Below are 24,739 nucleotides of genomic sequence, written 5' to 3'. Positions count from 1 at the left end.
AAAGGGTGTGTGATTTTATTTCAGTGATTACAAACTCGAGTGATCTACATCTACATCTAAAATCTGCAAACCACAGTGAGGTGCATGGCAGAGGGTACGCTCCACTGTACCAGTTACTAGGACCTTTTTTCAGTGCTATTCACGTATGCAGCGCGGAAAGAAAGATTGTTTGAATGCCTCTGTGCGTGCTCCAATTAATCTAGTTCTATCCTCACAGTATTGTACAGTACTGGCCGTTAAAACTGCTACACCCGGAAGAAATGCAGATGCTAAACAGGTATTCATTGGACAAATATATTATACTAGAACTGACATGTGATTACATTTCCACGCAGTTTGGGTGCATAGATCCTGAGAAATCAGTACACACAACAACCAACACTGGCCGTAATAACGGCCTTGATACGCCTGGGCATTGAGTGACAGAGCCCGGATGGAATGTACAGGTACCGCCGCCCATGCAGCTTCAACACGATACCACAGTTCATCGAGAGTAGTGACTGGCGTATGGTGACGAGCCAGTTGCTCGGCCACCATTGACCAGACGTTTTCAGTTGGTGAGAGATCTGGAGAATGTGCTGGCCAGGGCAGCAGTCGAAAATTTTCTGTATCCAGAAAGGCCCGTACGGGACCTGCAACATGCGGTCGTGCATTATCCTGCTGAAATGGATGCAGGGATGGAATGAACGGCAGAGCCACGGGTCGTAACACATCTGAAATGTAACGTTCAGTGTTCAAGTGACATCAATCCGAACAAGAGGTGACCGAGACGTGTAACCAATGGCACTCCATACCGTCACGCTGGGTGATACGCCAGTATGGCGATGACGAATACACGCTTCCAATGTGCGTTCACCGCGATGTCGCCAAACACGGATGCGACCATCGTGGTGCTGTAAAGGAGAACCTGGATTCATTCGAAAAAATGACGTTTTGCCATTCGTGCACCCAGGTTCGTCGTCGAGTACACCATCGCAGGCGCTCCTGTCTGTGATGCAGCGTCAAGGGTAACCGCAGCCACGGTCTCCGAGCTGATAGTCCGTGCTGCTACAAACGTCGTCGAACTGTTCGTGCAGATGGTTGTTATCTTGCAAACGTCCCCATCTGTTGACTCAGGGATCGAGACGTGGCTGCACGATCCGTTACAGCCGTGCGGATAAGATGCCTGTCACCTCGACTGCTAGTGATAAGAGGCCGTCGGGATCCAGCACGGCGTTCCGTATTACCCTCCTGAACCCACCGATTCCATATTCTGCTAACAGTCATTGGATCTCGACCAACGCGAGCTGCAATGTCGCGATACGATAAAGCGCAATCTCGATAGGCTACAATCCGACCTTTATCAAAGTCGGAAACGTGATGGTACGCATTTCTCCTCCTTACGCGAGGCATCACAACAATGTTTCACCGGGCAACGCCGGTCAACTGCTCTTTTTGTGTATGAGAAATCGATTGGTAACTTTCCTCGTGTCAGCACGTTGCAGGTGTCACCACCGGCGCCAGTCTTGTGTGAATGCTCTGAAAAGCTAATAATTTGCATATCACAGCATCTCCTTCCTGTCGGTTGAATTTCGCGTCTGTAGCACGTCATCGTCGTGGTGTAGCAATTTTAATGGCCAGTAGTGTGTCAAGGAAATAATAGGTATTTTATCATGAAGTTGACCAATGAAGCTATAAGGTGTGCTAGACTCACAGTTTATTACCGTATAGTTTCTCTAAAATCGTTTAGAAAGACTGCAGATGGACCAGCTTGCCCGGCTGACAGATTACGCTCCGTGCAGGCCTGGCGTTATCTTAGCAGGCGGCCGAATTTTACGACGAAGGAATTTCCAAGCTCGTCCATCGCTACGATAAGTGCCTTAATTTAAATGGCAACTATGTAGAAAAGTAGTATTTAAGTGGGGCTTTCATCTGTATATAATAAAAAAAATTTCCAATACTTTATTTATTTTTAATTCCAAAACGTAATGTACTTTGTGGATAGCCCTCGTATAAACCTGAAGGTTGTATTGTGGCAACAGGCGACAATGACAAACACAGTAGGCCTACCGAACGATAAATGAGCTGTCGATCGCTTTTGCATGTAGATGTACATGTCTGTGCTTCTTACGTGTGAATCAGTGTGTTTATATTCTTTTGATACCAACGTGGTAAACTCCAATTCTATCCAACGTCACAAGTGCTTCTTCACGAATGTGTTGTAGCTTCTCACTCGATTCATGGTATTTGTCCATACTTGTGCTTATTTTAGAATCATTTTTAGAAACATATATGGCTTCTGAAACTACAGAAACCCTTAGAGGCAAGAAAATAACTCAAGTATTTCGTAAATTACGTAGGAAATGGATGCAAAACAAACATTATGCTTACGACGCGTCTAACGTTCACGTTACTCGCCGCTTGGGGCGCTAGTGTCTCTCCATCTGCCAAACGGTAACAACTTTTACAGCAGTGAGTGTCACGACTGTTATGTTAGACTGTGGCTCGTACCGTGGTGTAGCTAACAGACACCTCTGGTCCGATTTGTTGATAGCTTCTCCCATGTGAATGGAGTAATACCACTCCCTCACGCAACGCCACTGAATGTTCCTTCTTCTTCGGCCCCTTGCTGACCAACATCGCGCAATACAGCAACATACTGGGCCGTCAACAACACGCAGTGTCTATTGCGTCAGCAAATGGCGTTCCGGTACCTGAAAACCCAGCAGTATACCGCGAAGCCACGCTCTGTGCACAGGAGATACATGTTTGCCCTTAACACTGCATTTCTGTGGGCAGAATTGTAATGTCTGGTATGTGAGGTAGCACGTACATGTGCTGTGTTCCGGAGGGTGCGGCGTTTGTAACCAGCAACGCTAAATACTCTCGCGTGCCAATACTTTCTGGTGCGATTGTACTTGTTTCGTTAAAAATGCCAACTCGCGTTGTTTACGGTTATACTAATTAGTCTGATCGTAATCTACATCTACATACATACTCCGTAATCCACCATACGGTGCGTGGCGGAAGGTACCTCGTACCACAACTAGCATCTTCTCTCATTGTTCCACTTCCAAAAGGAACGAGGGAAAAATGACTGCTTATATGCCTCTGTACGAGCCCTAATCTCTCTTATCTTTCCGCGAAATATAAGTTGGCGGCAGTAAAATCGTACTGCAGTCATCCCCAAATGCTGGTTCTCCAGTAGCGATTCACGAAAAGAACGCCTCCTTTCCTTTAGAGACTCCCACCCGAGTTCCTGAAGCATTTCCGTAACACTCGCGTGATGATCAAACCTACCAGTAACAAATCTAGCAGCCCGCCTCTGAACTGCTTCTATGTCCTCCCTCAATCCGACCTGATAGGGATCCCAAAAGCTCGAGCAGTACTCAAGAATAGGTCGTATTAGTGTTTTATAAGCGGTCTCCTTTACAGATGGACCACATCTTCCCAAAATTCTAGCAATGAACCGAAGACGACTGTCCGCCTTCCCCACAACTGCCATTACATGCTTGTCCCACTTCATATCGCTCTGCAGTGTTACGCCCAAATATTTAATCGAGGTGACTGTGTCGAGCGCTACACTACTAATGGAGTATTCAAACATTACGGGATTCTTTTTCCTATTCATCTGCATTAATTTAAATTTATCTATATTTAGAGTTAGCTGCCATTCTTTACACCAATCACAAATCCTGTCCAAGTCATCTTGTATCCTCCTACAGTCACTCAAGGACGACACCTTCCCGTACACCACAGCATCGTCAGCAAACAGCCGCACACTGCTATCCACCCTATCCAAATGATCATTTATGTAGATAGAAAACAACAGCGGATCTACCACACTTCCCTGGGGCACTCCAGACGATACCCTCACCTCCGACGAACACTCACCATCGAGGACAACGTACTGGGTTCTATTACTTAAGAAGTCTTCGAGCCACTCACATATATGGGAACCAATCCCATACGCTCGTACCTTAGTCAGGAGTCTGCAGTGGGGCACCGACTCAAACGCTTTCCGGAAGTCGAGAAATATGGCATCCGTCTGATACCCTTCATCCTCGGTACGCAAGATACCATATGAAAAAAGGGCGAGTTGCGTTTCGCAGGAGCGATGCTTTCTAAAGCCGTGCTGATGCATGGACAGCAACTTCTCTGTCTCGAGGAAATTCATTATATTCGAACTGAGAATATGCTCGAGAATCCTGCAACAAACCGATGTTAAGGATATTGGTCTGTAATTTTGAGGATCCGTCCTTCTACCCTTCTTATATACAGGTCACCTGCGCTTTTTTCCAGTCGCTCGGGACTTTACGTTGGGCAAGAGATTCGCGATAAATGCAAGCCAAGTAAGGAGCCAATGCAGTAGAGTACTCGCTGTAAAACCGAACTGGAATCCCATCTGGACCTGTCGATTTATTTATTTTCAACCTATTCAGCTGCTTCACAACCCCAGTTTAAAGGAATCACATTTCATTCGTAAGTGGAGCAGTTCAAGCCGTACTTTTTGTATACGTGAATTATTGTTGCACTCTTTACTGTTATTGTAATTATTTCTGTCATTTGAGTTCAGATTTTCCGTACTTCACTCAGTATCCGTTCTTTCTCTCCTTTCTCGAGATTTCCTTCCAAATTGCAAATTCGCAGACATCCAAGCCGCACTGTATCACAAATGTCTCGTCCCCGCACAACATAGCGCTACGTAACCGCGACGATTGCTGGGGCAGCATCTGCTGCCCTAAATTCCTTTCGCGGATAGTTACTTATTGCTCACATTTCCTCCCTCTTCAAAAAGATTCTGCCTAGAATAGCCGGAGAGTTTTGTGTGTGATTGCATGAATTTGCATGTGTGCTGTGCTTCCTTTCTGAAGACGGCTTAACTGAAAATTTATGTGCACATTTCTTTTGTCGTGCCTGCTTTGTGCTCGACGCGTGAGTAGCAGTCTATCCGTTTCACGGTTAGTTATTCCTTCTTGTTAAAAAAAATGTCGTGTGTCTATGGCCTCCCGTCGGGTAGACCGTTCGCCTGGTGCAAGTCTTGCGATTTTTTTTTTTTTTTACTCATTTTGTTCGATATGGTTCGTTGCGTTTGGTCGGGGCGGACGTCACAAGACATCCGTCCAATTTGATCGTTGGTTCCCTAACTCAGTTTCTTTTTATTACAGAGAGCACGCAGCCCTCTGACCGAACACGCTGAGCTACCGTGCCGGCTTATGATTTGACGCCAATTCGGCGACTTGCGCGTCGATGGGGGTGAAATGATGATTAGGACAACACAACACCGAGTCCCTGAGCAGAGAAAATCTCCGACCCGGCCGGGGATCGAACCCGGGCCCTTAGGATTGACGTTCTGATACGCTGACCACTCAGCTACCACGGGCGGACATTCCTTCGTTGTTTGTTGTAAATAATCCACTGCACAACAGGAACAAGGATGTTCAAAATCGTAGAGGGAGACCAAGAGATGAATACATTAAGCAGATTCAGAAGTATGTAGGTTGCAGTAGGTACTGGGAGATGGAGAAGCTTGCAGAGGATAGAATAGCATGGAGAGCTGCATCAAACCAGTCATAAGACTGAAGACCACAACAACAACAACTGAGCAATAATGTGATGCGTGTCTATCGTCTACTTTACAGAACACTTTCTTTTCTACGAAACCATCTTAAGCAGCCATTACAAGTATCGCTTGCGACCTATGAGGGAGAGAAGAAGTCAGCAAAGGAGAGGTATGTTTGCAAGTCGAATGTCGTCAGAGCAGATGATTTTAAAAATTTGGAATACTTCTCATACTTTCATTCCACAATATCATAAGGTCTCGTATATTCGGGGGTAATTTATTATGCACAGTTACGAGTTTTGAAATCAAGAAGCATGTAATACAAATTAATAATTTTTAGATTTTGATTTACTCTACAATTATCGCTGCATGAATTCAAGATATCCTTGCAGAAGCCTGGGCAAAGAACTGACTGACTAAGTATGTAATCTAATCTAATCTAAAAGCGATTGCGCACAAATAATACTTGTGAATGCACGATAAAATGCGTCAGATATAGGCAATATTATCAAATTCCCAAAAACCGTATGACGTAGTACCACACATATGCTTATCAAAAGTACGATCGCATCAGTAATCAATCAAAATTTATGACTGTGTCGAAGAATTTTTGTCAGAAGGGACGCAGGGAATACAACCTTGTATGGAGAGTGGAGAATGTAGAAGTATCTTCAGGTGTGCCCCAGGGAAAGTGTGATGTGAGCCATGTTGTTCGTGTTGCGGAGAATATTACTATTGCAGACTATTGCATTACTCTTTGCAGAAGATGTAGCTATCTATAATGAGGTGCTATCTAAAAAACACTGCACAAACATTCAATAATATCTTGAATATTTCAAGCCCGCATCTCGTGGTCGTGCGGTAGCGTTCTCGCTTCCCACGCCCGGGTTCCCGGGTTCGATTCCCGGCGGGGTCAGGGATTTTCTCTGCCTCGTGATGGCTGGGTGTTGTGTGATGTCCTTAGGTTAGTTAGGTTTAAGTAATTCTAAGTTCTAGGGGACTGATGACCATAGATGTTAAGTCCCATAGTGCTCAGAGCCATTTGAATATTTCAAAGTGATGCAAAGGTTAGCAGTTTGCTTTAAATGTTCAAAAATACGAAACTGCTCCCTTCAAAAAACAAAACAAAAGTATTATCCTATGACTGCAGTATCAACGGCTGACGTCTACAATCGGTCAACTAATACATATATGTAGGTGCAACAGTTTGTAGGCATATGAAATGGAACAATCACATAGGCTTACTGCAGTTCACTGGTAGAATACTGGGGCAATGCAATCGTCTCCAAATGATATTGCATAGCAACCCATCCTGGAATGTTGCTCACAGTCAGATGAATAGGACTCATACCAATAATACCAACAGGGGATATTGAAAGCATAGCAAGGGCAACAAGATTGGTAACAGGTTTCTTTGACCTGTGGGAGAGTGTCACAGAGATGATGAAGAAAGTGAAATGGTAGACACTTGAAAATAGATGTAAACTATGCCAAGGAAGGCTAGGTATAAAGTTTCAAGAGCCAACTTTAAATGACGAATATACTATAATGATGAATATACTATAACCCTCTCGTACCGCTCCCATGGGTAAAGATTAAGTTAATTTAGCACTCACAGAGGAATTTAAACAGTCGTTCTTCACACGCTGAAAACCTGAATGGAACGGGAAGAAACCTGTGGTGTACCTTGTGCTGTGCACTACACAGTTATTTACAGCTTCACATTAACAAACAATGCCGGAGGTGACAGAAGTGATAAGCACCATAAAATATAATCGTATTGTCTTTCTCTCCAGAGCATTGTTAAAAGGTAGCGAAAGAGACAGATTTAAGAACAACACTATAGTGTCTCACTTTCTTTTGATTTTTAATGTCGCCTTAAATGTTACTGTATCTTGCTATAATTGTCATCTTTTAAAATTATGAAGGCCAAAAAATCCATTTGATTCATTTTCAAAATATGAACTCTGCCGATGACGAGTAAACTTCTACCACGCACCGTTTTTCGCGTTGTTTTCTGTCACTTTCCGACATCCGACCATACAGTCGGCTAGCCTACGGCAAAAAAGAGCACACGTTCTGTTATAGGTTCACTCTCTACTTCAGGAATGAGAATGAGAGATGAGAAAAAGCCGGCAGGAATCAGCGAAAAAAGGGAGCCTCTGAAAATTCCAAAAAATTCTTTGAAAAGCTCGCTACCGTGTTCACCGCGCCTCGAGCCAGAATAAATTCAGTAAATTATTTGTGTGATGCAACACCAACGATGGTAAATTAAGCAAGAAGTTCAGCAAAAGCTGTGACTTCTACGCGCCTCTGCGCAGCTACTGAAAACAGGCCTATTTGTTTTATTTCTGCTGGCACATTTCCAAAACGCAGCCGCAGTCGATTACGACTGGCGTATCTTTGGCGTAAGGTCATTGGCACTGCAGGAAGTGGGGTCACGAATGTTTTGAAACCGTGTGTTTTGTTTATAGCTAAGTGAGGTTTCGTACAGTGATTCAGCAAGAAGATACAGCGGGCGTAATGACTCTAGGTCGGAGTCCGAAAGTACCTGATGGGGGGAGAGGACGAAGTGCAAGGCAACTGGCCCTAGTCCACGACAGCTTTCTAATCCTAGCGCAGAACAGATGTGAGGAGAAATCCGCGGGAACGTCAAACAACGCCTTCTTTCGAAAGGTAAAGCAGCACTGCCTTATAACGTGCCGCTGGTCTTCAGAATTCGTACTTGTCTTCAGAATTTACGTATTCTTGCAGTTTGTCGTCGCTTAGAGAGGATCTCAAGAATCTGCTAACGGCTAGAAATGTAAACGTCTTGCCTTGAAGCGACCTTGACAGTAATTGACAGACGAAGCTGACCAGATAGGTTAAACGGCGATGATTGAACGTCTCTTGTATTGATGGGGCTAGCGCAAAAAAGAACTGCCTGACAGCCAGAAAAAAAGAGGAATGTTCGCGTGCGTGCAGAGGGCAGGGAGTGGCTTGCGATGCCGTGCAACAGTATTTCCGAGAGACTTGCGTCAGTAGGTGCAGAGATTCGACCGAGTGGTATTCGAGTCGCCTGTGGAAACTTACCCCGCATGTAAGAAAGAGAGCAACTCAATTAACGCTCGTCTGCGGTGAATTGTAGCATGTCCATATCTTGTCACTTTTAAGCATCGTAATTACTGCTTTTAATCAGCACCGATCGTTTTTCATATAGACTTGTAGGGATCCATAAATCTTGCAGACGCTTTGTTATGTATCTTCGAATTTTTACACCCTGTTTCCAATGTACTTCCTGTGTATTAGCTCTGCCATTCGAAACTGGGTTGTAGTTACACACTGACCTGTAGCGTAGCCCGGGGTCTAGGTAAGATTGGTAGACTCATGGGTTGGCTAAGTCAGCGAACGTTAATGCCCAGTGTACGTTGTGCTAATCCTAAGTTTATTTTCGCGTCATATTTGAACACATTTTGCAACAATAAATTCAATTTTGTAAACAGAACTAAAACATGGTATTGAAATGTAGTGTAACTTTTGGGAGCAAAGTTTGACATCATTTATAATACAGAAAAAGATTGTTAACCTAATGGAAAGGGTAGACCAAGATCATCACGTGGGCAACTATTTCAGAAAAAATAATGTCACATCCATGTCTTTACATACTGCACCAGGAAATGTAATTATTATAAAAGAAACACTAAACAGTTACAGTCCCTCCATTGCCTATAATGAATCTATACACAATTACTACACACGACAATCAGATGTTATAAATATACGGCAGACAAATGCTGCACTAGTGCAGAAAGGCATAGGCCTACTCCATCCCAGCATCAGTCTATGTAAGCATTACCCAAGTCCACAGAAATAATAAATGGATAGGAACAATCTCAAATCGACCGTCGACTACTTTGTCAACCTCTGCCATAGCACCAATTAATGTTGTCTTTATAAAGTGTATAGAGTAATAAAATATTGTGTACTATTACCTTTTGCTAAAACTGATGTTTGTAAACATTTGAAGAAATATATGTAATAATTACGGAATCGTCCACTATTTTTTATTGTTGTCCAGTCTTAGGTCCCCAGCACCAATAAATAAATTTAGGCTATCTGGTATAAACTTGAAAAGCGTTAAACAGTACAGTAATACTTTATTGTTAATATGGTGTGCAGACTGGGTATCTGTATTTGTTTTAAAATATGCCTTGACTTGCTCTCCTCCTTGGGGGATTCTGTTTAACACAGAGCAAGGAATGAATGTTCCACACGTTCAAGCTACAGTTTCCCATATGACTTGTTGCAGCAGAAGAGAATTGATTACTTTTGTTTTGGGCATGAAGAGCATTAGAAAGATCGTTTCATAAACTTTGTGGGGCATGTCATAATTTCTGAGATGGTGATTAGGCAACAAGCTGAGATCGCAGTTTAAGTTTTGTGTGACAGTATTGTGTACAATATATTTCATTATGCCATTTCATTAACCTCCAAGTCATACCAACACCATAACCGGAGAAAGATATTGAATAGAAGACTTGGCTGAAGTGCACTGTCTGTGTACTGCAGCTTTTCTTTTGCTTGCTGCTGTTGGCAAATATTAATGATTGTTTTTAGCCAATTAGCTGATGATTGTATTTGAAAGCCAAAGAGTATTTCTATGTCTAATGACTTGTTGCAGCAGAAGAGAATTGATTACTTTTGTTCTGGGCATGAAGAGCGTTAGAAAGATGATTATTGATTTGACTGTTATGGATTGTGAGATTGTCAAATTTATTTCACGTGTTGCTAGTTTCTCAGATTATGACACCATTTTTTGAGATATTGTGTCATATTCCAATGTTATAGTTTGGATGTGACTTGTCAAAGCCAACAAATGTGAATGTAAGGAAACTGGTTGTGGCTACAAACTCATCTGCAGCATATCCTGAGATCTAAGTTAGGGTGAAATGGTACTGTCTAGTTGTGAATTGGCAAAGATAATGAATGTATGTGGAGAAAAACTGGCTGTGGTGATAGACAGCTCTGTAGTGTAGCCCTATGATTATTTCGTAAACTTTGTGGGGCATGTCATAATTTCTGAGATGGTTATTAGGCAACAAGCTGAGATTGCAGTTTAAGTTTCGCGTCGCAGTGTTGTGTACAATATATTTCATTATGCGATTACATAATTTCATACAGTCAGCCTCACAATAATAATGTTTATCAAGCACTATTTCTTCATTGGTTCCACGATCTCATCTAGTCATCCAACTCATGATTACCGTGTTCACTACTGATTATCCACCGTACAGAAAACTACCAACTGTACCACACAACAGAAAACCTGCGGTACACCATAAGTGCATTTTTAGCATAGTTTTCAGTAAATGATAGTACACTTGGAGACTTGGGTCTCTCTATACCATTGCTATCAAAATTTGAACTACTGAAGCACCTTCTTTCTTTTTCCAGAATGGAATGAGATACTTTTTTTGGGGGGAGGGGTGGGGGCGGTCAGGAATTCAGTAGTCAAATGAAAGAAGTTTGTGACACACGACATACATTATCACAGGTAGAAAACTTGGAAACTGTAAAAATGAGATGCTGAAGCTTGCAGGCACATCATATATCCTCGTTAGTAACAGCTCCTGACATTGTGCTTGTTCTTGTGCATTAACAAGCTTTTATGTCTTAGATTGCTAAGTGTTGGTATCAGTTTATTTAACTTTGTTTATTTAAATTTGTAGATGATATAATTGTTTTTGTAAATAGCAAGTCAAATGCAGTTTTAAGAAGGGCTAGAAAAAATTTGAGGAACCTTAATAAACTGTTTGAAGCTAGTTGACTTTCATTAAGATTTAAAGACTAGTTGTATAAAACTGCTAAAGTTTCCACATGTTACATATATAAAACAAATACTTGCAGAAAGAAAACATTGACAGTGTTAGTCATGAAATTACAAATTGGTAATGGATTCAGGTGAGAGGGACATACCACAGAACAAAACTTCGTTTTTTACAATGCGAATATTTTCAGGGATAGGTGACATAAAAATGGCATATTTTTCTGACATTAGTAACTGTGTAGTAGCGTGACCGCTACGGTTGCAGATTCGAATCCTGCCTCGGGCATGGATGTGTGTGATGTCCTTAGGTTAGTTAGGTTTAAGTAGTTCTAGGGGACTGATGACCACAGATGTTAAGTCCCATAGTGCTCAGAGCCATTTGAAAACTCCATGTGCAAAGATAGGACATTCTGAATCTAAAAACGTGTAATACGATGTATTTATAGTTTGAATTATGGAGTGTCTTTCAGAAACATGTTTAAAGAACTGTATATACTGAATATTGGTTCTGGGGTATTTATCCTGCACTGAAATTTGTTGTAAATAATATGGCCCACTTTTACCACCTAACAGCTCAGTTCACAAATTCTGTAGCAGCAGTAATAAGAACTTTTTGTCACATAATTTGGTTGTAGAATGTGTCCATTGTCTGCAGAAATACATTTTCAGCAAAAGTTATGTACTGGATCTCCCTTTTGAGGTGACTTTTTGTCAACTAGTCTGATACGAGAATGTGTCCATTGTTTGTAGAAATAAATATTCAGCAAAAGTTATGTAGTGGATCTTACTGTTGAGTTTTTTTTTTTTTTTTGGGTCAATGGAAGAGTCCGATTCCACCCGTCTGCTTTGACCTTTGACGTAAGGGTGTTGTGGTATGTGACGGCATTACGGTGCAGAATTTGAGTTGTTGTGTTTGTAGATATGTGTTTGATGGCATTCTCTCTCTCTGTCTCTCTCTCTCTCTCTCTCTCTCTCTCTCTCTCTCTCTCTCTCTCCCTCTCTCCCTCCCCCCTCCCCCTCGCTATCTCTATCTGTGCACGTGAATGTGTGTGTGTGTGTGTGTGTGTGTGTGTGTGTGTGTGTGTGTGTGTGTGTGTGTGTTTGGGATTTTGGGATGACCGACCTACTTTGTTGGTGGTAGGTAATTGTTTTTTTTGGGTGTATTTTTCTCAAGTTGTAATGTTTTGTGTATTTATTGTGTATTGAATGTGTTTTAATTTACGTATGGATGTTTGAGTTTTGAATTTTTGAGGTGTTGTGGTTTTTGTTTTTTCGTAGTTGTAGGTGTTGGTTTTTTCGTTTCAGTATTTATAGTTGACCTATATAGGTCAAGGGAAATGACCTATTCCAGTTTTCGTATTTTTATACGTAGGTATTGGTGTTTCGGTATCATCAGCTGTGGTCAAGGGAAATGTCTGATTCCAATTTCCATAGTTTTTGCTGTAGGCATTGGTGTTTTGGTATCGTCAGCTGCAGTTGACCTATATAGGTCAAGGGAAGTGTCCGATTCCTGGAGATTTTGTAATTATATTTGTTCGTCATCTTGTGTGTTTTGGGATCATGGTGTGTCTTTTTTTTACTGTTATATTTAGCTTGTCCCCTCCCTAAAACCCCCAAATTCCCACGGTTGTTCCATTAGGGTTGCATACATTACACTTCTGCTATCTCTCTCTCTCTCTCTCTCTCTCTCTCTCTCTCTCTCTCTCTCTCTCTCTCTAATATATATATTCTCCCTAAACTAGATTTATGTGGTTGCTCCATATTAAAATGCAACTGATGTGTACATTCAGATGTTTGCCTATCACAAATTCCAACTGTTTGTGTGCAGTATATTATATTTATTTACATTGAGGGTCGACTGCCAATGCCTGCACCAAACTGTGATCCTTCACAGGTGTTGTATTTCACATGTTTGTAGTGTACAAGAGACATGGAATGTGGGCTAATGAGTGGATTTCGCCTGAGGAGCAAATCCGTCAGGACATCTAAACGTCTCTAATGTTACCCTAGTGGACTGTCAGTGATGTGATTTTGAATTAGAAACACAAAGGAACAACCACAGCTAGCCTAAGAGTGCACAGTCCTCTTGTACTGATGGAGGACAGGCACCATCTAGCATTACAGAGAGTGAGTGTAAAAAATCACACAAAGTCAGTGGAAGGAATTGTTTGTGAATTCCAAAGTGCCACTAGCAGTCCGTGTAGCACAATGGTTGTGTGTAGGAAGTTAAAAGAAAGGGGTGACAATTTAGGTGATGCTAAGAGTGATGCTGCGGCACTGTGGAGACTGGAAACGAGTGATTCGTAGTGATGAATTATGCTGTACTGTGTGTATCCTCCTGCAGTGCAGTAGACGGGTTTGTGTTTCACCGATGCGTGTAGAACGTTACTTGCTGTGGCGTGAGGTGTCGACAGTAAAGTTCAGACGGGGTGGTGTTAGGGTATGGGGCTGTTTTTGGTGTTAGGCTATGGTCACTTTATTGTGCTTAACAAAACACAATGCAGAAGGATGTGAACATTCCTGAAATGGGCTGCCCTTGCCCAGACTCCCGACACGAACCCAGTGGAACGTGTTTGGGGTAAGCTAGAGTGTCGATTTTGCTCCGGGTGCGAGCATCCAAAATCATTAGCACCTATGATTGTTGCTGTTGAGGAGTAATGGGTTACCATTCCTCCACAGACATTCAGACACCTCACTGAAATTGTCCCCAGCAGAGTTTACATCACCATAAAGGTGAAGGATGGACACACCCCATATTACTGTCCACTAATAGGTGTCCAGATATTTTTGATCAGAGTGTGTATACAATGGCACCATATACAGACAGCCACAGGGAGCTTTTGACATTGTCCATTAGATCATTTAAATATACAGAGAGGTCCAAAAGAATGTAGCCACTGTTTATAACTGGCAAACTAATTGACGGAGTTGTCTCACCTTTGGTAGTGTAATAGTTTGTAGTTTCGGCAATCGCCACACAAGCATTGTATTGCGTTGTTTTGTTTTGTCAGATGACAGTCGCCAGATAGTCAGTGTTTTGTTCTTAGTTGCTCCTAGTTACTCCAGTAAACGTAGCTGGCGCAAGGCTTACATTCGATGAAAGGAAGTCAGTTTTGAAGTGGTATATTAAGTACAACAACATTAATGTGGTTCAATGGCAATGGCGAAATGAGTATCAAACAGAGCCACCGACACGTTTAACGATTCGTCGCATTCGAGACAAATTTGAAGCCGAAGGCTGTGTTAAAGGCGTACACAAACAACGATCTGGACGACCTGTAGCAGTAACAAGTCCAGCTAACTCCCGTCGTGTGTTACAACAATTCACTCGCTCACCACAGAAGTCTGTGAGGCAGTGTGCCCGTGAAACTGGAGTGAGTCGCTCAAGTGTTCGGCGAATTTTGAAGACAGCAAAGTGGAAGTGCAACTCCCCCAATTGCTACACACAATGAACGAGGACGACCCAGATTGTAGAATGGAATACTGCGAGTGGATTACTAACATGGTGCGCAACGATGAAGAGTTTGCAGAGATGACTGTGTGGTCTGATGAGGCACAGATCAAACCCAATGGTACAGTAAATCGCCACAATTGCATCTACTGGGCCGCCAAAAATCCGAACGTCCGTGTAGACAAAGCCGAGAAATTTACCAGGAGTAAATGTGTGGTGTGGGTTGTCTTACCGGGGCTTGATTGGGCCATTCTTCTTTGACGGCACAGTTACCGGTTAGGTGTACCTTCCGAAGCTTCAGACATCCATTTTACCTGCCATCCGAGACTTGTGTGGAGACGGAAGAGTTTACTTTCAACAAGATGGTGCCCCAGCCCACAACCAAAATCGTGTTGGGGCGTATCTCAATGAAAATCTACCAGGAAGATGGATAGGCCGTAGAGGTTCTGTGGAGTATCCACCACGTTCCCCAATCCTCTGGACTTTTACCTGTGGGGAACACTAAAGGACGTCGTTTATTGACAAAAGCCAAGCACATTGGATGAACTTCGAGAATCCATCGTACATTCGTGTGCAAATATCCATCTGAACACTTTGCAGTCAGTAGTTCGAGCTGCAGTTCGGGGGCATCGTTTGTGTGTGGATATTAATGGTGACCATTTCAAAAACCCACAGTGATATCTTTTAAGATGGACTTTAAGCTACACTTTCACCAAAAATGAGACAACTCCGTCAATTAGTTTGCAAGTTATGTAGTTTTAAATAGTGGATACATTTTTTTGGACCCCTCTGTATAACGAACAGCGACATTTTTATTCATTGTGTTCTGCAGTTCCTATGGAGGAGGAGAAGCTACAGGAATGTGAGACAAGTCAAGGTGTACGTTCTGGGTTACCAGTTCTGCAAATCAGGGAATTTCAAATGCATCAGGGTAATTTGGGGGGCGGGGAGGGGAGGAGAACTGGAAAAATCTCGTTTTGGTCTCAGTAGCATGAAATTGTTTGTCTACTGAAATGTCATGCTTCGTCACTGGCTGGGCGCAGCTGAGCATGTACACCGCTTCCCTACTCTCTCATTCATCTGCTTCTCCCCTCCCTTCAGATTGCAGTCACTGCAGCCGTCACTTCTTGTCACTAGCCTAGCAGCTGCTGTCGAATGGCAGGGAGGTGTGAGAACCGGTTTGTTGGGATCTGATTCTCAGAGCTTGTCGACGCTGCAGCCGGAGACGACGGTCGTGTGTGCCCGAGTTGTGTCCGAGTGATTGTACGAATGTGTGTGCGCTCTCGTTTTCTGACAAAGGCTGTGGCCGAAAATTTAGTCGTATGAGTGTGATTGTCTTTTCTGTGTGCCTGTCTGTGGCTCAGCAATCCTTACGGTGAGTTGCTACCTCTCCTCAGTTGTATTGATTCTCAGGGTATTTGCACAAGTTATCTGCCGCGTGGGTGATCACCGCAGTCTCATTTCGTCGCTACGGTGTCTGTGACGTGAATAGCTGCCCACAGGAGTGGCCCTCTGTGACAGGCCAAAACCACAGGCTGTTTCTGTGGTTATCTCTAATGGATTGGGCCTGGCAATCTGAAGCCCATAGTTTCCCACTAACGTGTGGGCTCTGCCTGTCGGATCTAGTCTCAGTAATCTGCGCATACGCCAGGTCTGTCTGTGTATGGCGTAATGTGGCGGATTTTCATGGTTTATCCACGGACCCAGGACTGCAGCGCTCTTCAGCAGACCAGAGGCCGCAGGCGATGGATTTCAGGAATTGTGACTATCTCACCGCAAGTACGAGTACATTGTACAGTGCGGCATTTTATAGACATTTTATTTATTCTAGTACATTTTTGGCATTTTGTAAGTAGTTTATACAGGGTGCGTGAAAATATGTATACACACTTTGAAGCGTCATGGAAAATTTATTTCCCGTTCTACAATGTTAATTTTCTGGAAATGGAAAGCTTAAAGTCCAATTGGAAAAATAAATGTACTTTGCAAATGTGATTAATGTTCAAACTGGTGGCCTTCAGCATCAATACCTTTCTGAGTACGAGTCACCACTCATTCCGTACATCGTACCAAAGTGTCCGATGAGATTTCTGCGCACACCGCCTGAATCTCATTCCGAAGTGTGCCCGGGCTACGTGGTTTACGTTTGTACACCTCGTCTTTTACTGTGCCACATAAGAAGAAATCCAGCACCTTGGGGTCTGGAGAACGTGCAGGAAACTCGATTGGTCCCCTGCGTCCTATCCACTGGCCTGGCACATTGTGATCCATGTATGCTCGTACGTCCCTATGATAGTGCGGCGGGGTGCCAAATAAAACTCATCATTACTGTATAATGCACGAATGGCAGGGAATATGGAGTGAGCAAGCATTGTTAGGTACGTTTCTCCAGTAACAGTACCTTCAAAGTGGAAAGGCCCAATGATTCCCCTCGCAGACAAACCACGCCACACATTTACACCAGGCAAATTCACAGCCTTTTCAACTGTAATGTGAGGATTATCTTTAACCCAGTACACACAATTATGCCTATTGACAGTTCCATTGAGTTCGAATTGGCTTCATCCGACCAAATTATGCTACCCATAAATCCCAGTTCACGTCTCGCCATCTCCTGAACCCATTCACAAAATTCTAACCTTCGATCTGGATCGTCGTCACTTAGCTGTTGCACCAGCCTCGGAATGTACACACGAAACTTGCCTTGTAGCACACTACTATCACTTACATTACTCTCAGGTGCCGCTTGCCTTGAAGATTTTTGAGGTGAACGCTGAAACAGTTCCGAGACCGCAAGTTGTGGAATCGTCACTTGTAGCTGTATGAGGTCGCCCTGATCGACCTTTATGCACATCACACACTGTTCCACGAATTTCGAATTTGTCTCGTAGACGTGTAATTGTTAACCTTTAAGGTGGTTCTGTACCATACGCACTTCTCCACTGTCTGTGAACCGCAGCTACATTCTCAAACTTCCAGTACCACTTAATTATCTGCTTCCACGCTTCAAAGCTCAAATGCATGTCCGCCATGTTGCAGTTACTTCCTTGCCACTGCTGCCACCTGTTGAAGAAACATAACATTACTTTCTCACAGATATTTAACCTTGTTGAACGTGAAATAAATTGTCTATGACACTTCAAAGTGTGTATACATTTTTTTTTATGCACCCTGTGTATTAGAAAGTATGAACAATAAGAAGAATAAAATCATGTACTCCTCTGTTTCTTGAAAGAAAAATCACACAATACCTGTAGAATAATAGACATAATACAGAGGGTAATAACTGACAATAACAAACATAGTAGAACCGATATTTTATTGGCGGTCACCTACATTGTGGGTTTACACGACTCTTTCCCAACTTATACATTTCTTTCAAGAGGCCAACTTTTTTCTGAGGCTGTTTCTCAAAGCAGTGAAGGTATTTTAAATCTGTCTTGCGACTCCAACAAAATGCGTATTTTTGTCACCAAATGTGTTTCGCTTTATTGAAATAAAATAACTTCAGTGGTTTTAATGAAACATATATACCATTTGGCTTGCTTTCTCTATATAAAAACAGTTCATTACAAAAGATGTTAATGTTAGTACTTAAGATTTTTGCTCAACATTTAGAAATACAGAAATCCTTAAATTTTTTTGTCAACTTATGTCTTTACTTGCCCTTGAGATCTCAAAATTTGTCAGGGAAAAATGCTAAAACTTGAAACTTCCTGGCAGATTAAAACTGTGTGTCGGACCAAGACTTGAACTCGGGACCTTTGCCTTTCATGGGCAAGTGCTCTACCAACTGAGCTACCCAAGCACAACTCACGCCCCGTCCTCACAGCTTTACTTCTGCCAGTACCTCATCTCCTCCCCTCCAAACTTTACAGAAGCTCTCCTACCAGGAAGTTTCATATCAGTGCACACTCCGCTGCAGAGTGAAAATCTCATTATGCTAAAACTTGTCAGGAAATCAGGGAGATTGCAGGGAATTTCACTTTTTGAAACTTGTGGCAACCCTGACATTGAAAAAGACAAGGAAGTTGTATAAACTTAATCCATATACTGTTGGAATAATAAACTCTCACTATACCGCTTATTGATATTGTGCTCATGCCAGATAAATTAAATCAACTAAACTAGAAAGGAACATGATACTTTGTGAATATAGTAAATAAAACCTGCTGTTTATATGCTGTTGAAAGCTTAATAGTTACCTACATTTCTAACTACAGAGTTTATACTACACTGATACTTACTCACATTCTGTCAACTGTTATTACTGGTTTCTGCTGACTTAAGCTATCTTCATATTTAGCCCTAAACTGGAGGAACTTTGCTTGTAGGATGTTCTCTGTCCAAGTCAAACAAATTGTAATTACAACTTCCTTTGATCCGATGTGTAGTTTTCAAGGTATTTCAGTGTCTTCAGCTGGAGTGAACACATGTATGTATGTAGATGTAAACGTACGTTGAGACAAAACCATATTAAAAAGCACAGAAAACTGATGACAGGTGGTGTTGGTGGTCAAGGTACAGGATGTGCTCATCCTATCCGTCTCGGATCATTCGGCGTATTGGATGTCATCTTACATCAACAGCAGAATGGGTCAATTCCACATCATACATGTACTGCATTTCCCAACCATGATGTATACGAAATTTAAGCCCAAGTAGATGAGAATTTATTGAAAAGTTTACATTTCAAACACATTTTTTTCCATCTAGTGCAGTATCATATGCAACAAGCTGCTACACGGGTAGCAGGGGTTGTGTGGCGTGGGCTGGGCGGTTTTTTAGGTTAGATGGCCTTGGGCAAGTACAGAAAGGGCAACAGCCTCAACGGGTGCGGGGCAAAGTCAGGACACGTGGGGACCAAGCAGCAATCGGAATTGTAATTGTCAACTGTCGAAGCTGCGTTGGTAAAGTACCAGAACTTCAAGCGCTGATAGAAAGCACCGAAGCTGAAATCGTTATAGGTACAGAAAGCTGGCTTAAGCCAGAGATAAATTCTGCCGAAATTTTTGCAAAGGTACAGACGGTGTTTAGAAAGGATAGATTGCATGCAACCGGTGGTGGAGTGTTCGTTGCTGTTAGTAGTAGTTTATCCTGTAGTGAAGTAGAAGTGGATAGTTCCTGTGAATTATTATGGGTGGAGGCTACACTCAACAACCGAGCTAGGTTAATAATTGGCTCCTTTTACCGACCTCCCGACTCAGCAGCATTAGTGGCAGAACAACTGAGAGAAAATTTGGAATACATTTCACATAAATTTTCTCAGCATGTTATAGTCTTAGGTGGAGATTTCAATTTACCAGATATAGACTGGGACACTCAGATGTTTAGGACGGGTGGTAGGGACAGAGCATCGAATGACATTATACTGAGTGCACTATCCGAAAATTACCTCTAGCAATTAAACAGAGAACCGACTCGTGGAGATAACATCTTGGACCTACTGATAACAAACAGACCCGAACTTTTCGACTCTTTAAGTGCAGAACAGGGAATCAGTGATCATAAGGCCGTTGCAGCATCCCTGAATATGGAAGTTAATAGGAATATAAAAAAGGGAGGAAGGTTTATCTGTTTAGCAAGAGTAATAGAAGGCAGATTTCAGACTACCTAAAAGATCAAAACGAAAATTTCTGTTCCGACACTGACAATGTTGAGTGTTTATGGAAAAAGTACAAGGCAATCGTAAAATGCGTTTTATACAGGTACGTGCCAAGTAAAACTGTGAGGGACGGGAAAAACCCACCATGGTACAACAACAAAGTTAGGAAACTACTGCGAAAGCAAAGAGAGCTTCACTCCAAGTTTAAACGCAGCCAAAACCTCTCAGACAAACAGAAGCTAAACGATGTCAAAGTTAGCGTAAGGAGGGCTATGCGTGAAGCGTTCAGTGAATTCGAAAGTAAAATTCTATGTACCGACTTGACAGAAAATCGTAGGAAGTTCTGGTCTTACGTTAAATCAGTAAGTGGCTCGAAACAGCATATCCAGACGCTCCGGGATGATGATGGCATTGAAACAGAGGATGACACGCGTAAAGCTGAAATACTAAACACCTTTTTCCAAAGCTGTTTCACAGAGGAAGACCGCACTGCAATTCCTTCTCTCTAAATCCTTGCACAAATGAAAAAATGGCTGACATCGAAATAAGTGTCCAAGGAATAGAAAAGCAACTGGAATCACTCAATAGAGGAAAGTCCACTGGACCTGACGGGATACCAATTCGATTCTACACAGTGTTCACGAAAGAACTTGCCCCCCTTCTAACAGCCGTGTACCGCAAGTCTCTAGAGGAACGGAGGGTTCCAAATGATTGGAAAAGAGCACAGGTAGTCCCAGTCTTCAAGAAGGGTCGTCAAACAGTTGCGCAAAACTATAGACCCGTATCTCTGACGTCGATCTGTTGTAGAATTTTAGAACATGTTTTTTGCTCGAGTATCATGTCGTTTCTGGAAACCCAGAATCTACTATGTAGGAATCAACATGGATTCCGGAAACAACGATCGTGTGAGACCCAACTCGCTTTATTTGTTCATGAGACCCAGAAAATATTAGATACAGGCTCCCAGGTAGATGCTATTTTTCTTGACTTCCGGAAGGCGTTCGATACAGTTCCGCACTGTCGCCTGATAAACAAAGTAAGAGCCTACGGAATATCAGACCAGCTGTGTGGCTGGATTGAAGAGTTTTTAGCAAACAGAACACAGCATGTTGTTATCAATGGAGAGATGTCTACAGACTTTAAAGTAACCTCTGGCGTGCCACAGGGGAGTGTTATGGGACCATTGCTTTTCACAATATATACAAATGACCTAGTAGATAGTGTCGGAAGTTCCATGCGGCTTTTCGCGGATGATGCTGTAGTATACAGAGAAGTTGCAGCATTAGAAAATTGTAGCGAAATGCAGTAAGATCTGCAGCGGATAGGCACTTGGTGCAGGGAGTGGCAACTGTCCCTTAACATAGACAAATGTAATGTATTGCGAATACATAGAAAGAAGGATCCTTTATTGTATGATTATATGATAGCGGAACAAACACTGGTAGCAGTTACCTCTGTAAAATATCTGGGAGTATGCGTGCGGAACGATTTGAAGTGGAATGATCATATAAAATTAATTGTTGGTAAGGCGGGTGCCAGGTTGAGATTCATTGGGAGAGTCCTTAGAAAACGTAGTCCATCAACAGAGGATGTGGCATACAAAACACTCGTTCGGCCTATACTTGAGTATTGCTCATCAGTGTGGGATCCGTACCAGATCGGTTTGACGGAGGAGACAGAGAAGATCCAAAGAAGAGCGGCGCGTTTCGTCACAGTGTTATTTGGTAACCGTGATAGCGTTACGGAGATGTTTAACAAACTCAAGTGGCAGACTGTGCAAGAGAGGCGCTCTGCATCGCGGTGTAGCTTGCTCGCCAGGTTTCGAGAGGGTGCGTTTCTGGATGAGGTATCGAATATATTGCTTCCCCCTACTTATACCTCCCGAGGAGATCACGAATGTAAAATTAGAGAGATTAGAGCGCGCACGGAGGCTTTCAGACAGTCGTTCTTCCCGCGAACCATACGCGACTGGAACAGGAAAGGGAGGTAATGACAGTAAAATGCCCTCCGCCACACACCTTTGGGTGGCTTGCGGAGTATAAATGTAGATGTAGATGTAGAAGCCAGTGTCAGTTCTTATCCACAAATTTGGTCATCTAGCAAAAAGCTCATTTGTCTGCCCATGTTTATTTGAATGAGTCTCCTTCTGTCAATGTTTACCTTATTAATTTATGCTACCCCCTGTTGATTAAAAAGAAGTTTGCCCAATTTGTCAATACAGGATAAGTTAATTTCATTATACCGTGTTTGGAATATAAATCATGATGTAAGTCTTACATTGAAATTTCACTGATATAAATCTTCCTTGTAAATTGTCAGAAGATCTGTTAGTTTACTTGACTTGCTGATTGTGTTCCTTGGTAGCCTCCCCCTTCTCAAAGTTCATTCATTGATGGCAAGGCTTTTGAAGTGATTTTTAAAACAATCACTGACAACATCACACATCACAGGAATAGATTTTCAGTGATGTTTGCATAATACTATCAATCACGATTTTGATCAGTAGGCTATTAATGTTCATAAGTTTCATACATCAGATCAGTGAACTTGCATACAACTTTCATTACTACACTAGTATAGGTTGCCACAGAGTTTTACAAGATGGATATTGATTGCCAACTGAGTACATGAACAAACAGTTACAAGGTATATAGTGGTCATGGTCTTTGAGTGCTAGCTGCCGATTGACTGTGTGCTTATCGACGACACGTATGTGAGGATGATGTATTTAGGGCAGTTATCATAAAGTGTTAAATAGCATTCTAATAAATTTTATATAGTAACACAAAAGATACGAAAAGCATGGAATACGAGGGTGGTTTGGAAAATTCTAAGAACGGAATAGAAAAAAGTACTTACGTCACTGAGTTGTTTTTTAATTTTTCATTGTAGTCTGCTTGTAGATTAACGCACTTGGTTCAATGATGTTCCAGTGTCTTGATCCCATCTCGAAATTGAGTTGTCTTCAGGCCTGCAAAATATTTGTCAACTCCCGCTATCAGTTCTTTGTTTGAAGTGAATCTTCATCCACGAAGAAAAATTTTCAGTTTTGGGAAGAGCTGGAAGTCTGATGGAGGCATATTGGGTGAATAATGTGGCTGTGGCAACAATTCATACTTTAGTTTATGTAATTTTGCCATGGTGATGGCACATGTGTGCAGGCCCGCACTGTCTTGATGGAAGATGACTTTCTTCCTTGCTAAACCTGGCCTTTTTTCACTTTTTTTTTTTTTTTTTTTTGGTCATCAGTCTACTGACTGGTTTGATGCGGCCCGCCACGAATTCCTTTCCTGTGCTAACCTCTTCATCTCAGAGTAGCACTTGCAACCTACGTCCTCAATTATTTGCTTGACGTATTCCAATCTCTGTCTTCCTCTACAGTTTTCGCCCTCTACAGCTCCCTCTAGTACCATGGAAGTCATTCCCTCATGTCTTAGCAGGTGTCCTATCATCCTGTCCCTTCTCCTTATCAGTGTTTTCCACATATTCCTTTCCTCTCCGATTCTGCATAGAACCTCCTCCTTCCTTACCTTATCTGTCCACCTAATTTTCAACATTAGTCTATAGCACCACATCTCAAATGCTTCGATTCTCTTCTGTTCCGGTTTTCCCACAGTCCATGTGTCACTACCATACAATGCTGTACTCCAGACGTACATCCTCAGAAATTTCTTCCTCAGATTAAGGCCGGTATTTGATATTAGTAGACTTCTCTTGGCCAGAAATGCCTTTTTTGCCATAGCGAGTCTGCTTTTGATGTCCTCCTTGCTCTGTCTGTCATTGGTTATTTTACTGCCTAGGTAGCAGAATTCCTTAACTTCATTGACTTCGTGACCATCAATCCTGATGTTAAGTTTCTCGCTGTTCTCATTTCTACTACTTCTCATTACCTTCGTCTTTCTCCGATTTACTCTCAAACCATACTGTGTACTCATTAGACTGTTCATTCCGTTCAGCAGATCATTTAATTCTTCTTCACTTTCACTCAGGATAGCAATGTCATCAGCGAATCGTATCATTGATATCCTTTCACCTTGTATTTTAATTCCACTCCTGAACCTTTCTTTTATTTCCATCATTGCTTCCTCGATGTACAGATTGAAGAGTAGGGGCGAAAGGCTACAGCCTTGTCTTACACCCTTCTTAATACGAGCACTTCGTTCTTGATCGTCCACTCTTATTATTCCCTCTTGGTTGTTGTACATATTGTATATAACAAAGAGATAGAGGGGCTGGCCAGTACTTACTCAGCTCAGTACAGCCGATAGATACACATAAAACAGAACTGAAAATTTACATTCCTAGCTTTCGGAACTTTGTTCCTTCATCAGGGAG

The 24,739-nt window shown here is 42.3% G+C and overlaps 2 protein-coding genes across 4 annotated transcripts in view; one reads left to right on the top strand and one right to left on the bottom strand.

Moving 5' to 3' along the window:
- Positions 1 to 24,739, bottom strand: part of LOC126426799 (uncharacterized) — a 388,288-nt gene that overhangs the window by 123,632 nt on the left and 239,917 nt on the right. The gene's annotated exons all lie outside the window — the stretch shown is intronic.
- The window catches only part of LOC126426797 (peroxisomal carnitine O-octanoyltransferase), a 243,936-nt gene continuing 227,158 nt past the window's right edge, over positions 7,962 to 24,739 (top strand). For 2 of the 3 annotated variants that reach the window (XM_050088798.1, XM_050088796.1), the window contains exon 1: positions 7,962 to 8,218. The gene's annotated coding sequence lies outside the window, so the exon portion shown is untranslated. Of the gene's footprint in view, positions 8,219 to 8,490; positions 8,622 to 24,739 lie in introns of those variants that run through there. The other variant, XM_050088797.1, reaches the window with a different exon arrangement.

The sequence above is a fragment of the Schistocerca serialis genome, chromosome 11, assembly GCF_023864345.2.
Source record: "Schistocerca serialis cubense isolate TAMUIC-IGC-003099 chromosome 11, iqSchSeri2.2, whole genome shotgun sequence".
Lineage (NCBI taxonomy): Eukaryota > Metazoa > Arthropoda > Insecta > Orthoptera > Acrididae > Schistocerca > Schistocerca serialis.
This window is presented reverse-complemented; position numbering and strand designations above follow the sequence as displayed.